Here is a 16,287-nt window from a genome sequence, read left to right on the forward strand (position 1 = left end):
TGTCATTGTCGGCTTTAGGAAGATCAGGATGTTGAACATTCATGATCATTTGAAGAAACCGCGGGTACATCCAGAACTTGTTCCCGGTTATTCTACTTCCAGTCCTCGTCATGTTTTCCTTCATATTGGCGAAGATGTACTTTGAGATGCTAAACGGTTTGTTCAGCACCAACGCCACTATGCAACCAACTAGATCATTGCCAGCCATATCCGGCACGTCTATTGCTAAGACACTGAATGAGAACATGTAGCAGAAACTTGTAGCGTAACGGCAGATCACCCTTGTTGATTTGAGTGCTGAAGATGTCTCCCCTACACTTAATACGTAACAAGCAGCCTCGTGTGCACATGATAGGAATAGAATCTGGAGCGACCGGATGGTCTTGTAGTTGTAGCACTTCGTTCAGGATATCCGGAGAGACTATGACATCCAAATTGTTCACACGGCCCCTAATAACATCCTTAGCATCCACTTGCACAACACTTGCGGAATCCCAGAAAGCTTTGATAAGAGATTTGCAAACCGGCGTCGAGAAAGTAACGGCATAATTAATCCGCGACTCCCTTATCCATTTAGTGATACCTTTCAGCTCAGCGAGCTTTTCTTCCGGATCTAGATAAGCAATTTGATTATGACGTTTCTCAGACATAATCTCCTCTTCCGACTTGTTCTCTTTCTTTGTTGCGGGTTTCCGTTGGCCATCTTTCGGTGCCATCTGTATATGAAAAACGTCCACAATAAGTCACTATGCCATAATAAGTGTATTAGAATCACACACAAGCATGTTTGATCACCACATGAACATTAAACACAAAGTTACACACGTTCAACTACATGACATCATCATCATGATGTCATGGTGATGTGGCGCCTATTGTAGGTCCCGTTTTTCCGGTGGATCGATAACGAAAACCTATCCTTGTTTATCACAAACACGGTAACGGGTGCGGAATCCCCGTGACGGTGCAAACATAACAAAGTGTAAAATAAGAACACTCGTAACCAAAAGATTCAATATGTATTGATTAGTGTTGAGAACGATACAAACATATTCAAACAATGTTTACTGACTGTCTCATAGCTCTCGTCTCCTCCAAGTTTCACACAGAAACTATGAGATGCTATTTATACAAGACACAGACACAAACTTGACGAAACAGAAAAGGACTCGGCAAAACACCTTTGGCCAAACATTGGGCCTGAAGAAGCCCAACAGGCGACGAAACAGGGGCAACCATTAACAAAGTGACGAAACACATTGTGTTTCGTCATTTGATTTCACAATTTTCCAAAGTCAACAAATTCTAGAACTATTACATCATCATGACATCACAAAGATGATGTCATGGTGATGTGTCACCTGGTCTTGGTTCGCGGCGCTCCGTGCTTTGCGTGTCGAACTCTGGGGCGCACGACGGAGGAATGTTGTGACGTCGGGCTTGAGCCGGACCTAACCGAGTCGAAACCAAGTCGAACCAAGCCGAGTCGAACCGAGCCGAGTCGCGTCCACACAAAGTGTATCAACAAACTCCCCCTTGGACGCTACTCATGATGGTTCGTCTTCTGTGATTGTTCGTCTTCTGTGTCTTTCATGTCAGAGGATCTTCAAAGTCTTCACGCGTCGTAAGAAGAAAGTGTATCAACAAACTCCCTATTTCATTTAGAAAGTGTGTTAACAAACTCCCCCTTAGAATGAACTCTCCTTTGAGTCATGCTCGTGAATATTTTGATCGTTAATTCTTCAGATCCTTGTGGTGTTGACGAAGGGTCAGCGGCAACTCGATCATCTTTATCCTTTGAGTGCCTTCACGTCGTGTCTTCATTCCGAAGCTTGTTATCGAACATGTTCTCCTCGCCTTTAGCATCTGCACATGCAAGAAGTCTAAACGCATAATGAGAACAACCACTTGGAATATAGTTTCAATAAACAAACGACACATGTGAGATCAAATCTCAATCAAACACCTACCGACAACAGTTTGAAAGTTTAAAAATGATCAATCTTAATCCTTTAACTTTCAAAACTTGTTAACTTCGAACATTTATGAAGATGCAATTGTTTTCCGGCTTTCGATCAGGATTTTGGGTAGGATAGACTCGAGTTCCAACATCGGTCAATCAAAAATCAACTAGAAGCAACATCTTTTTGGATTTTATAAAGTTTATATTAAAACACACCTAAAATCTTTTTGGAATTTTCATTTTTCAAATGTAAAGACGGAAAACAATAAATAAATATATACAAAGATTCAGGAACGAAAGCAGTAAATAAATATTTAAAGACATTCTTTTTGCGAGTTTCGAGGGTAAGAGAATCATATCAGTATACGGTCACGCCAAAACGCTCTTGTTTTTCAATTAGTTAACATTTAGATAAGCATCCTATAACGATTATCGGCATTGTTGTCCACTTAAGCTCAACTTATCAGATGTAATCTTGGCGAGGGGATACGTTAAGGTATGATTTATACTTACCGACTGGTGTTCATCCACAAACGACACATTCCCGTATCAAGGTATGCACGAGAGTTCATACCTTATCAGAGTTCATCTTACCGGTGAGTATACCGTTTATCATCTGTTTGACCGTATATGATGTGAGATTCTCACTTATTTTGATTGAAAACAAGCCCTATGTGATAGAATCACTTATTGATGAGGAACTTGATTTTCATATGCATGAGGGCACAGGAGCAAGTCCGTGAACAGGTCAGTACTTTCGTACAGCAGAGAGACGAACTTGACTACCGGATAACTGTGATATTATATCACTTATTTGAGGGACATGTGATTGTTGATCACTTATTGAGGTCGAATGCAATATGTACACGTATGTATGGTATCATGGAAGATCTAGACTTGCGTCCCCGTTATTTTCGATAAAAGAAACAACCATGATACCCAGATGATAAGCAGCATAAAGACCGAATATCTCATAACCTCGACAATCTCTCAAACGAAATTTCGGTACTAGGACCATATGCCAATGAATGGTTCCCACCTGGTCTTCAGTCGATTAAGGATTTGTATCACCCTGCACACTTTAAAATGATTGTGAGCCTACCGATACATCTTATATAGAGCTGCTTAACATTTTTATTTTAAATTCAGTTTAAAAATGTTTCATCAGACCACTAATTTACTATCATTTTCTCTTTTTCTCGCTAGGAAACTAATTTTTGTTTTTCTATTGTTTTTGTGTTTTTGAAATTTTTCGATGTTTTTGGATTTTTCAAATTTGGGTTTACTCCCCCTAAAATCAACAAACTATGATAAATTTTAAAAGACACAAAGATATTTACAAAAACGATCTTCCGATGTTGGTTAACTCATGTTTTACCTCAATGCCGTTTACCAAAATTAAATTTTAATAGAAATGATTTATCGAATTTTGGAAAAATGAGTTGGCACGTCGGTAAGCGGTGCAGACCATGACAACATTGACGAGTTTCATAGTGAAACAATCACGTGTGAGGTGATATTTGAGTTCAACGTGTCAGGCCAAAGAGTGCTGTACGAGATAATAATTCATAAAGCAGCTTAAATATCGACAAAGTATAGGAGATATTAGAAATTTAAAACCGTATTCTACAACTGCTTCATGCATTGCCAGAAATCTGAGCGCTCTCCTTAACCGGATATCCACCCGGTGTGGATTTCAAAGTCGATTTTGTAGCTACTGAAAAATCTCTTCATAGCAACATGATTAAAAACCTTTGGTTCCGGCTGGTCTTCCACATTGCACCAGTGAAGGTCTTTGTCTTTCTCATGAGAAGTAGTGTGCGGTTGTTCAATCCACGCCAAGGCATCCGCACGCCCGTTTGGTTTGTTCAACAAACACATTTTCTTCAATCACACCGCGAAGAAATGTACACTGCACGTTCATTTTCTTGATTGTGAACTTCAGACGTGCTGCAGGTGCGTACATTTTGATTTGAATCTACCCTGGGGACCCGATCAAAGCCTTTAACAATCAAACTTTTGGAATGATTTTTCATTCTGTCGAAGTTGGCAATTTCTTTAAACAGACAACTCTGTTTTCTTTGCTTTCTTTTTCTCTCCATCAAAGGCAACAATTTCTTCTGTCACCTATCTTGTGCAAGGACATTCCACTATCAATAATCCTATAACTATCGATAGTTTCTCCTGGAACTTCCTACACACTCATTCAGAGATTAGTTGGAGAGGGGGACCCGAGCCTTCATAGACTTGGGTTACCCCTTAGAATCAAGAAATGTAATTTCAATTTCTTGAAGATTTTCAAACACCGCACCTCCCCCTGAACTTTCACCCGTTTTAGGTTTCCAAGTTTGTTTTTGTTTACCAGATTGAGTTTTGTAAACAGATTTTGAAACTTCTGGTTTTAATGGTTGTGAAGAACTTGGTTCCCTTTTGACCGTTTTGGCTTCAGATTTTAAAGCCTTTTCAACAGCTTTGACATTTTGACGTCGTTCTTTTGTTTCTTGTTCTTTAACAGTTCGTTTATCATGTTTTGGTGAAACAGGACGACGTTGTGGGTGAACCTTTTCAGGTGGGGCTCTTACAACAAAATTTGGTTTGGGCGAGTTTGTGCAGTCTTTAATGATGTGCCCAAACTTCCCACATTTGAAACACGTTCTCCTTTCAACAAACATAGGAGAATTTGATCGACTAGCAGATGTCGAACCTGTAGAACCTGAGGTACTTGCTCTTTCATCACACCCATTTGTATGTTTAGTGTAATTGTTTTGACTGTTACGTTTTAAAATCTTGACTTGTTGTACAAAATCGGTGTTTGATTTGTTTTCAAAAGCCTCAATTTTATATATACCCTTTGATGCTACAAATTTGACATTACTGTTTTTCTTCTGATAACAAGCTCCTTTTGTTTCAAATTTTGATTTAGAAACGTTAGGCCTTTGAGCTTGTTGAACTGGTTGTTTGCCCTTAGCAGCAATAGGTTGTTGTTTTGTCGGTGATTTTTGATTTCCGAATTGTTTCCTGATTTCAGCTTTTGGAATTGGATCACATTGTGTTACCACAACTCCGGGGATGGTCTTTCCCAAGAATTTATTCGTGTTGTCTTCAAAAACTTTATCAATCAAAGATGGATTGACATTTTTAATTGGAAAATCATTGTCCGAATAAATTTTAGCATCACCGACCAAAGTATACAACACGTTATTGCTCTTAACAACAGACACACATTCTTTGTCATCTTTGACATCCTTGACAGGATCTATCACTTGCTTGGCAACAGGTTGCACGGCAGGAGTAGGAGGATCACAAAGAATATGATTCTCAATTGGAATTTCTACTCCTTTCGTCTCATCAAGTGATTCATCCTGGTCACTTACATCTGATTCATCATCTGAAGAATCATAGTCCTCACTAGTTGGAGGGCTTTGATTTGAAGCACATGATGACTTTTCTTTGTTATCAGATGAGCCCTCCGATGAATTATCCGGTTTGAACCCTAGGCCAGTAGTAACTTCCTCATAATCAAGAGGCACACTGGGTTCATACCGAGGCATATCCTCTTCATGGGGCATTCTCGTATAGTTGTGTCTCAAAGGGGGTGGACACGCCTTATACCCAACGCCTTTTCTTTTCCTTTTTTGCTGTTGAACGTCAATGATATGATCAAGCACAAATTGGGAGTTAGAATAACTCTCCAATTTTTGCTTGATAGCATCATGCTCGCATTTGGCAATGGCTAGTTCCTTTTTGGTTTCCTCAATGATGTTAATGTAATGATTAATACTAACTTGTTTATGATAAACAACTTTGTTCACTTCGGAAACACTTTTCTTTAAGGTTTCAATTACAGATTTAAATTCCTTTTCGTTTCTAACCAGAGCCATATTTGCCTCTTTGCACTTTGACAGTTCAGTAACCAAACTCGGATTGTGACTATGAACCGTTTCAGATTCACGTTTCAATTCAGCACATTCATGTTTCATCTTAGCACAATCACTACATATGCTAGGAGTTTCAGATTTTACCTGACTTGTAGAAGTTGTGACATTAGCCATAAAGGCAGTCTGAGAAGAGAAAGATCCGTCTTCAGTGAGAATCTTCTCCATTTCTTCTGATATAGTATCAGCTTTCTTGATCAATTCAGATTTCTCGTTAGCGTCTTTCGACAAATTATCAGCTTCAGAATCCACTCCCTCCTTCACGTCCGATTCTGAACTGTAATCACTCACACCTGAACTATCTTTATCAGTACTGCCACTATATCCTGAACTGTCATCATTTCCAGAAGATTCACCATCATTGACATTCTTGACAATTTCAGCGTAAAACGCAGTTCTTGTTTGATCACCGTTTCCCAACTGTATGGTCGGACCACAATCGAGACTTGGATCGAATTGAGGTTGTGTTGTGGAAACTTGAGGTTGAGGTTGGGGTTTTGATTGCGAAAGATAAGCACTTTGATTGAACTGTGGAAACTGAGATGAGCTTGTAGTTGATGCAAACGCCGTTTGAAGCTTCGGTTGCTGAATGGAACTAGAACTAGCTGAAGGACCAAAACCCGGCAAATACATTTCTGTGTTTTGAGTAGGTGCAATCCTTTTAGATTTCCGAATTTCCTCTTCGTTCTTGTGCTCCAACTTCTGAATGAATTCATAGATATTAACATTGACAGCATCTAGAACTCCCGTATGCTTTAAAAGCTCAATGAATGGGCTCCACTTTGGAGGTAGAGCATCAGCAAACCGTGCTACCATTTCCTGTTGAGATGCAAGAACACCAAAATAATACATTTCACACATCAAATGATAATAACGAGTAGTTATATCATTTAGGGTTTCATTCTCTAAGAAATGAAATGATTCAAATTTCTTCTTCAATAGATCATGACGTGTCTTTCTAGTAGCTGCATTTCCTTCTCCTCTCGCTACCAAAAGATTCTGTATGTTTTGATTTTGATTCGACAACAAAGCCCATTGACTTGCACTTATGGATGGTTGAGGAAACATATTTCTTGCCCACACGGCTGCGGATGTTTGATCTTGACCTGGTTGTGGGTCCATACTCCAATCCCACGGACTTATGCCACTCATGATTGGTGTATAGAAGTGAAAAATCTGATCAAATACTTGAAATCACAGTGTTAACCCACTTTTGCAAACCTTCTGTTTAAAATTGATAACAAACTCGACGAAACGCGATCGACGAAACTCAGTTATGACACTAGACGACGAAACTGATCTGAATGTGAACGAAGAAAGAGATCCTGATCGACGAAACCGAATTGAAGAATGATGTCGACGAAACTGAGTGATTGCTGAAGTGGACGAAACACAATTCCTGTTGACCAACGACAAAACCCAATTGTATATTTGTATTGCGACGGAACACTTGACTTTAATGCGACGAAGCAAGAATGAAGCCCAATTAAATGTGAAGCCCAATTCAGTTTTGTTGAGTGCGATGAAACGGTGAAGCCCAAAAGGTTTTGAAGCCCAAATCAATGTACGATGAAACTGGATTCTTATTGTTCGACGAAACAGACTGTTTTTAATCCTGGTCAAGAAACAGAATGCTATCCTTTTGACTAATACGACGAAACTGGTGAGGTATCAGACGACGAAACAGATTGTGATGTTATTGTGGACGAAAATCAATTTTAATAATATGATCGACGAAACAGAAAGGATCCTTATCCTCTTCTGACAAGTTGGTGAGATGGTTAAATTTATCAAACTAGCCTTCTCCTATTCTGACAAAGTTGACACAATTTTCAAACTATACACTACTGTTGATCACAATTTTCAAGTAAACAACCATCATTTTATGTCACAAAATTCAAACCACTACAATATAATAATCACAATCACTTAAGTAATCTTTCAATAAAGATCAAACAGTGAGCTTCAGAAAGAACACTATGAAGATCAACTTGAATATCTGAAGAACTTGATGAAGATTTGAAGATTCTGGTGACCGAACAATTTTCCGAAACCCGAATTCACTTAAAACTTTTACTAAAAACCCGGTTTAACACGTAAACAATCAACTTAACAAGGTTTTTGATAAAACTTTTGAGCAAAACAACCAAGATCTAACAGATTTTAGCCACTTTTTCCAAAAAAAAATATGAACTTTTCAAGAACAAACTTGATAAAAACCGAAACTTGTTTCGTTTTAAACAAGGATTAGAGCCAAAGCACTGATACCAATTGTAGGTCCCGTTTTTCTGGTGGATCGATAACGAAAACCTATCCTTGTTTATCACAAACACGGTAACGGGTGCGGAATCCCCGTGACGGTGCAAACCAAACAAAGTGTAAAATAAGAACACTCGTAACCAAAAGATTCAATATCTATTGATTAGGGATGAGAACGATACAAACATATACAAACAATGTTTACTGACTGTCTCATAGCTCTCGTCTCCTCCAAGTTTCACACAGAAACTATGAGATGCTATTTATACAAGACACAGACACAAACTTGACGAAACAGAAAAGGACTCGGCGAAACACCTTTGGCCAAACATTGGGCCTGAAGAAGCCCAACAGGCGACGAAACAGGGGCAGCCATTAACAAAGTGATGAAACACATTGTGTTTCGTCATTTGATTTCACAATTTTCCAAAGTCAACAAATTCTATAACTATTACATCATCATGACATCACAGAGATGATGTCATGGTGATGTGTCACCTGGTCTTGGTTCACGGCGCTTCGTGCTTCGCGTGTCGAACTCTGGGGCGCACGACGGAGGAATGTCGTGACGTGGGGCTTGAGCCGGACCTAACCGAGTCAAAACCAAGTCGAACCGAGCCGAGTCGAACCGAGCCAAGTCGCGTCCACACAAAGTGTATCAACAAGTCTTCTGTTTAAAAATAACACAAGTATGTGACGAAAAATAGTGGTTTTCGTCGCTGATATGTTGATTTCGTTGCTTAAATGGTGATTTCGTCGCTTAAATGGTGATTTCGTCGCTGAAAGGGTGATTTCGTCGCTGATGTGCCTTTTATGACGAAATCAGGGGTTGTTTTCGTCGCTGATGTGATGATGACGAAAATAAAGTGGATTTGGTCCAGAATGAGTTAAGTTGCACAAGTGTTTTCGTCAAGGACTTGTAATTTCGTCCAGCTGGGCCGGCCCTGAGAATTCGTGTACCCTGTTCGAGCTCGAAAATATGTGCCCTCGGGCCTTAACGAAATTGGGTATTGGGCTCACTAAAGGTCTAAACCTAATACCAAGGGGGTTAATAACTAGTCTAAACCATAAGCCTATGTGGTGTTTGTATGAGTGTACCCTATTAAAAAATATTTTACATATACATATCGGGTTTTTTCATAAAAAAACGTGCCCTCGAAATATCGGGCCCTGGCCGGTGGTCCTCCCCGCCCACCCCCAGGGCCGGCCTTGCTGGTAAGTGTCTGAGGGATTTCGTTGACAAAATGACCCGACAACAAGATATTATCCAAACACAAATCTTATCTATTTCCTGACAAAGAGACTTCCTTTTCAAAGCAATCACCTTATCTTTATCAGACTTTTACCACCAACTACACATCATGCTTGTGTACACAAAATTCAAACATGCAATATTTTAATCAATAACACTTTAGGAACAATATCATCAAAGATCAAACACAAAAATATAGGAAGAACACTAAGAAAAATACCGGACAAATTTTCGGAACATGAATTTGCTTAAAAACACGACACAACTTGTACCTTTGATAATCTCCAACACTTTTAACAAGTTTTAAACCAAACAACATCAAACAAACACAGATTTTTCGAGTTTTAAATCCAGAATTTTTTTTTATGAAATAGAACTGGGTTTTTGAAAAATATCGAAGAATAAATCAAAACCCACTCGAAAAACACACCGGTAACTCGGTTTTCAACAAGAAATCAAGCCTTAGGCTCTGATACCAATTGTAGGTCCGTTTACGGATCGTCGGACGACAATGATTTCTTGTTTCGGGTGCCAAAACGAGTGCGGAATCCCCGTTACGACACAAACCGAGCAAGAGAGTGAACAATACGCAAAGATATCAACGATTAACAGTTACGTGTATTGATTACGACAAAGTTTCGGTACAATATTCGACAAATACAAAGCTTACCGGAACTTTCTCTCTCTACACTCTCTCTCTAGCTTATCCAAGCTCTGTGTTTCTATCTTAGCTTGCTGTATATATAGGATCAGCAACACAGCAATCGACGAAACGGAATTTGCATGACGAAACAGCATTAAAGTCTTCAAAGTCGACGAAACACATGTGTTTCGTCGAAATGCATGCACACACAAAAGGGTTTCGGCCCAATGAAAGTTTAAGCCCAAATGTAATGGCCCAACATGCATTCTGCATTGAAATTGATTGGCCTTAGCTTTACGTACATTCTGATACATCAACTTGTGAAGATTAACCAACTTATGACATCATCATGATGATGTCGTGATGATGTGTCAGCGGGAATTGGTCCGCGGCTCTCCGTGCTTCATGTGTCGAACTCTGGGGCGCACGACTGAGGAATGTCGTGACGTCGGGCTTGAGCCGAACCTAACCGTGTCGAAACTGAGTCAAACCGAACCGAGTCGAGTCGCGTCAACAAAAGGTGTACCAACAGGAAACAAAGAACCGGTTAACTCGTGGTTTACGAAACAACTTACGATTTCCAAACAAACTGGTAAAACTGAACAACCAACTGTGAACTCGCTCAACTTTGTTGTTGACTCGTTGTTACATGCCTTGCAGGTCGTTAGGTGCTTAGCCGGAGCTTGCATGGGAGGTGTCGTTGTGGAGCATGGACATTGAGTGTTCATGATGAACTTAAATACTTTTAACTTATGATTTGGGTTTTGAACTATTTGCTTCCGCTGATTACTTAAACTATGTTTGTTTGGACACCAATTATATTGTGTTTGGGTTTTATAATTATTTATTTGCTATGCTCAATATGATTGGTGGCTTGATCCTGGCAGTCACGCCTCTAAGCGGTGATACTCCGCGAGTGGATTTTGGGGTTGTGACAATATGAGGGTTTGGGCCAAACGACAATGTAAAAAACAATGAGAAACCGAAAATGGCTAAAACCAGATGCATAAATGCAAACACAATTCCTTAAATGCCACACAAATATAACCAACTTAGTGAAAATGCTAATTGTAAAAGTTAAAGGGTTAAGGAAGCAAATTATAAAAGTTGAAAAGAGACAAATTAAAAGTTTTAATTGTGAAAGTGGAGGGGTGTTGGTGGGAAATCCCACTGGCATTTATGTTTTTATTCCTTTTGATATGATAAGATATGATATTAAATGCTATGATACGATTGGATAGATACAATATGATATGATATATATATCTCTACACATAACATTATATCATGTTATCAATACTTCCTAGACAAGTCTTATAAATAGAAAGCTATCGACCGTCTAGAAAACCAAAAATGAAAAACTATAATTTTTAGTTTTTGTTAGTTAACCTAACAGCTTATTCCTATATTAAATAAAAGAGTAAATTACTTACTAAATCCCCGTGTTTTAGTAGTTTTAAGTTTAACCACTTATATGCAAAATCAAAAAGTTTAATGCTCTGAGTTCTTAAACACTCATATTTTATCGGGACAATTACCATGAAATCGAAAAGATAAAAAAAAAAATTAATCTTCTTTTTCAATTTTTGTCACCAAGAGATTAAATAGAACTCCACCAGGTTTTTTTTATTATTTTTTCTTTTATTATATTTTCAAAAAATCTTATTTTGATGTCTTAGTGTATTTATTGATTTTATTAGATAATTGGAAGTGTTCGTTAATTATTAGTTATTTGAAGCTTTTAATTTTGGTATTAACGATCAACTGGTTTTCAATCTAACAGACTAGGTAGGCCTTTTTTTAAGAATAAATCAACTCGAATCCAAGTCAAGCCCTTGGTCAAAAATTCAAATTGGTTTAGAATTTGGCTTAAGCTATATGTTTATCAATTTGTACCCAAATATTTTTATCACTCTTACTTCTTTCTTTATTATCACTTGTCAAAAAAATACAAGCATTCTACACGCGAAGCACATGTTAAACCCTTGAATAACTATTTATACAATAAATCTATTATAGGAATCTATTACAAGACATAAATTATAAAAGGTGTATCTTACGGAAAACTTCATATCTTAATGATTCATCACAACCAACTCTCTGAACTGTCATTAAAACTAATCTTCACATCTTAATCAATCATCACAAGCTTCTCACCGTTCTGTGCCAAACTAAAAATTTCCGATTCTTGAAGAACACCATCCATGGGAGTCCAAAAACGACGTCAACAAACCGCATTGTCAGGTCCACAACCACCCGTAGTTGCATATTGTTATTATTTTCGTCCAGCCACACATCGGTTCATGACCACACCATATCGCCAAATGCGTCAAACAATTGTTCACCTAAGCTATCAGGGCGAGTGTTCGGATGAAAGTGTTAACCGCTCTACGTTCACGCTCAGTTGAACTCAGACTAAACCACGTGAACAGTTTCCGTCTAAATTCTTTCGTGATGTGCCCTTCACGCTCAAGCTTCCGGAACACCACACAATATTCATAGTTCGGATCCAAGTTACCAGGCCCTTCCCTGTGGGCAGAAGGGTGTGATACGTACAAATGTACTATCAGAATCATGGGCCTCCATAGTACTAGCTGGCCTCTTTCTTGACATCCCAGCCTGGGAGTTAACAGCTGCCACTTCCACATTGGGCCCATGTTGAGCCGAATTTTCTGCTTCATCCCGAGGGATATCATTTGGAGCAGCTTCGTCATCTACATCAGGAACTATATATGACGATATTCGTGTCCAGCCCGTTTGACGTAGATGGTGACCCGTCAGCTTTCGAAGCTTGACCATATGACCAAGCCCACTAAATTCTGGACCTGATATATCATCCAAGCCTCTTCGATCTTCAACCCAAGTTAGTTGTGGCAGTTTCCCAGAGTCTCGGGCTTTAAGTATAGAGACTGGTTCAGCATCTTTGGCACCAGATGTTCCTTCAATTTGAGGAACAGAGCCTTCTGCAAGGGGAAAAATAGAACATGCATAAGAATTGAAGGGTCAATTCAGGTCATGTAACAGAAAAAACTAGCTAGCAGACGTACAGGTCCCCTAAATCATTTTGTTCAAAAAACAAATTATTATATTGGAACAGTATGGTTTTTGTAATCTTAATTGATGTACTAATGATTTAAAAAAATGGGTACAATTTGGACATAAAACGTGCACCCAATTCAGCCCAACCCGACCCATTAAGAAAGTATGTAATAATGATTTAAAAAAAAGTACAATTTAAAAAGTAAGATTAGGAAGCATTACAATTACAACAATTGAAAATCAGATAATCACATACCTTTTGAACCACATCAAAAATTAAATCTATGTCTGAATCTGGTGGGTTTCGCAACATATCGTCCACAATCACGGTGAATAATTGCTTGTCCACCGACAGGTAAGAGATGGTCGAATTCCTGTCAGCGTATACAAAGGGAAATGAAAAGATTCATTTAACAAATTAGAAACAAGGTAAAAAGTATTCGCTGCTTTAAAGGGGAGAGATCAAGTGACAGCTGAAGATATTGCTGTTGTGATACCAAACTGTTTGAGTATAACTTAAAATGGGTTAGCTCGGGCTCCATGATAATTTTGATTATGAAGTAAGGATTAAATTTTTGAAAGTTTGTATTTTTATTATAATTATAATGGTATTGTTTGAGAATAGCAGCACGTAAAAGAATTGGAGAGATATGTAATTGATTGATAAAGTGGGAATGCCCGCGCGTTGCAGCGGGTGTTCCGAATGATATAAAATTCAATGATGTCTATTATGAACCTAGTTGATTGGACAATCAACAAAATGGACCAAAACACCTACATCCAGCAATCATCAGTGTCACAGCCTCACAGCCGCTTGTTTCCTGTACGAATTAGAGAAAATTTAATGTGAGACTGTTTCTTTGTCTTTCTAAAGGCATATGCCACTGCAAAGAAAAGTGGCACAACTGATGAAGTTATAAGCACCACTATAAGTGTTCTTTTCTCTTTGTTAAAGTTGGACCGGGAGTTTACAACACCTACCAATTAAGAAACAATAATAGTTTAGCACTTAGGCATATAAGATAAAAACATCCAAATGTGTACCTTCTAACTCAGATTATAACATAAATATGAGAAAAAAAATATTCGATTTAGCATTTACTTTTTCTCGGTCCCGTGAAAAAACCAGAGAGGTGATAATGGGCATAGGGGTGTTAATCTTGACGGGCTGAACCCAAACACGACCCATATACTTATTCGTGTCAAAGGGACAATTCAAATCCTGTGCCCTGAACACGGACCCTTTTGACCCATTTATGTAAACAAGTCGAATGGGTTAGCCTGTTTAGGTAAACGGCTTGATGGGTCGACTTGTTTAATTGATGGAGTTGAACAACATGAACATGGCTCTTTAATTAAACCAGAACAACCTGAAACTTAAATATTTTCATTGTCATGTCAATAATTTCCCTTAAATAGGTCCCAATAGATTACGTAAATAAAACATGGCCCACAAATATGTTAGTTATAACATTTGATATACTACTTCTTGTGAAGAATTAAGAGTCACTGTTGCTCTTGTTCAAACTCATGCAATATGTCAGTTATAACATTTTGATATAAATTCTAATATTTTGGGCATGTGTTGCAAAGAGAATTAACTCACCTCACAAAAGAACAGTTCCATTCACGTACTGTAACGGCATGTCTTGTAAAACGCCAGTGGGTATGCGCCCACACTGGATATCCTGTTACAAAGTAACAAAAGTACATAAAGTTTAACCTAGTTGATGAAAATCCAGTTGCAACATAGAAATATTAAACTTCTAAAAGTTTTACTACGAAAATTAAGCGATTAAACTTGTAATGAAGAGTACTAACAGTTAAAATCGAGTATGTTCTACGGTTATATGGATTTAAGTTCTCTGGAACATCATGAAAGATCTGCAAAATTTTAACACCCATCAAAACTTCGTTGGTGAATATATATATTATATATATATATATATATATATATATAAACAAAATATAACCCAATCATCCCTAAACAAGAGGCCGCATATTGATTACATTTCCTACCTCTTCCGTACCTCCAAATGTGAAGCCATCCTCAAACAGATTCAATGAGAATGACGGTCCAAGTGCTGTAAGGTAGAAGATATATTAAACACAAATTTTCAAAAAAGGTTTAACACCAGCATCATGATCATATCCATCACTCCAAAAAAGTAAAACAGATCATATCAGAACTGAAGTCAAAATGTAGCCTATTTGACCTATAAAGTCAAAGGCATTTCATTATCCTAGAGCATACGCATAAGGCCATTTCAAACACAAAGACCATACCAAAACTAAAGCAATATTATTTGGCAGCCAGATCTTTACTTTAATATTGAACTTCTTTCTCATCTTGGATCGGTGAATGCCCAAATACGCTCCAAGGGTGAGCTCAAAAGCGACCGCAGGATACAAGAAACAGGGCTTCTTGGTGATGGTAAGAGATGGTCGAATTCCTGTCAGCGTATACAAAGGGAAATGAAAAGATTCATTTAACAAATTAGAAACAAGGTAAAAAGTATTCGCTACTTTAAAGGGGAGAGATCAAGTGACAGCTGAAGATATTGTTGTTGTGATACCAAACTGTTTGAGTAAAAATCAAAATGGGTTAGCTCGGGCTCCATGATAATTTTGATTTTGAGTATAAATCAAAATGGGTTAGCTCGGGCTCCATGATAATTTTGATTATGAAGTAAGCATTAAATTTTTGAAAGTTTGTATTATTATTATAATTATAATGGTATTGTTTGAGAATAGCAGCAAGCAAGTAGAAGAATCAGAGAGATATGTAATTGATTGATGATATTTGAAATGAGAAATATCTAAATATTCATCTAATAGTTCATTAATGGTAAAATAGTCATTTAATAAGAGTTTATAATGAAAAGGGGAAATATGTAATATATATGGGTTAGAGAGGGCTAATATGTAATTGTTTTATTTATTTGGTGAAATACGTAATAAGCAAGATTAGGAGGGGAAATATGTAAAAATCCCTTTTATTAACCCAATCATTCCGGGCTTACATGTTTGATAAATGGGCTATTCTATAAACCCAATCGTGCCCGGCTTTACATGTTTGATAAATGGGCTATATTATGCAACCCCAAATCTAATTATTTAATTGATGTCCACATGTTTTGGTGTTCACATGCCGACAGCTTATTGTTTAAACTACTGGTAACGGTTTTTGATTAAA

The 16,287-nt window shown here is 37.9% G+C and overlaps 2 long non-coding RNA genes across 2 annotated transcripts; both read right to left on the reverse strand.

The window, feature by feature from the left end:
* Nucleotides 1–11,955: 11,955 nt before the first annotated feature.
* On the reverse strand, nt 11,956–13,895 carry LOC118482798. The gene is made up of 3 exons (XR_004868841.1): nt 13,870–13,895; nt 13,348–13,465; nt 11,956–13,015 (listed from the first exon to the last, which is right to left on the reverse strand). It is a non-coding gene; the product is annotated as an uncharacterized LOC118482798 (long non-coding RNA).
* Nucleotides 13,896–13,945: 50 nt separating this feature from the next.
* LOC110937480 lies at nt 13,946–14,973 on the reverse strand. The gene is made up of 3 exons (XR_002590815.2): nt 14,913–14,973; nt 14,698–14,779; nt 13,946–14,068 (listed from the first exon to the last, which is right to left on the reverse strand). It is a non-coding gene; the product is annotated as an uncharacterized LOC110937480 (long non-coding RNA).
* Nucleotides 14,974–16,287: the final 1,314 nt, after the last annotated feature.

Source organism: Helianthus annuus, chromosome 1, assembly GCF_002127325.2.
Source record: "Helianthus annuus cultivar XRQ/B chromosome 1, HanXRQr2.0-SUNRISE, whole genome shotgun sequence".
NCBI lineage: Eukaryota > Viridiplantae > Streptophyta > Magnoliopsida > Asterales > Asteraceae > Helianthus > Helianthus annuus.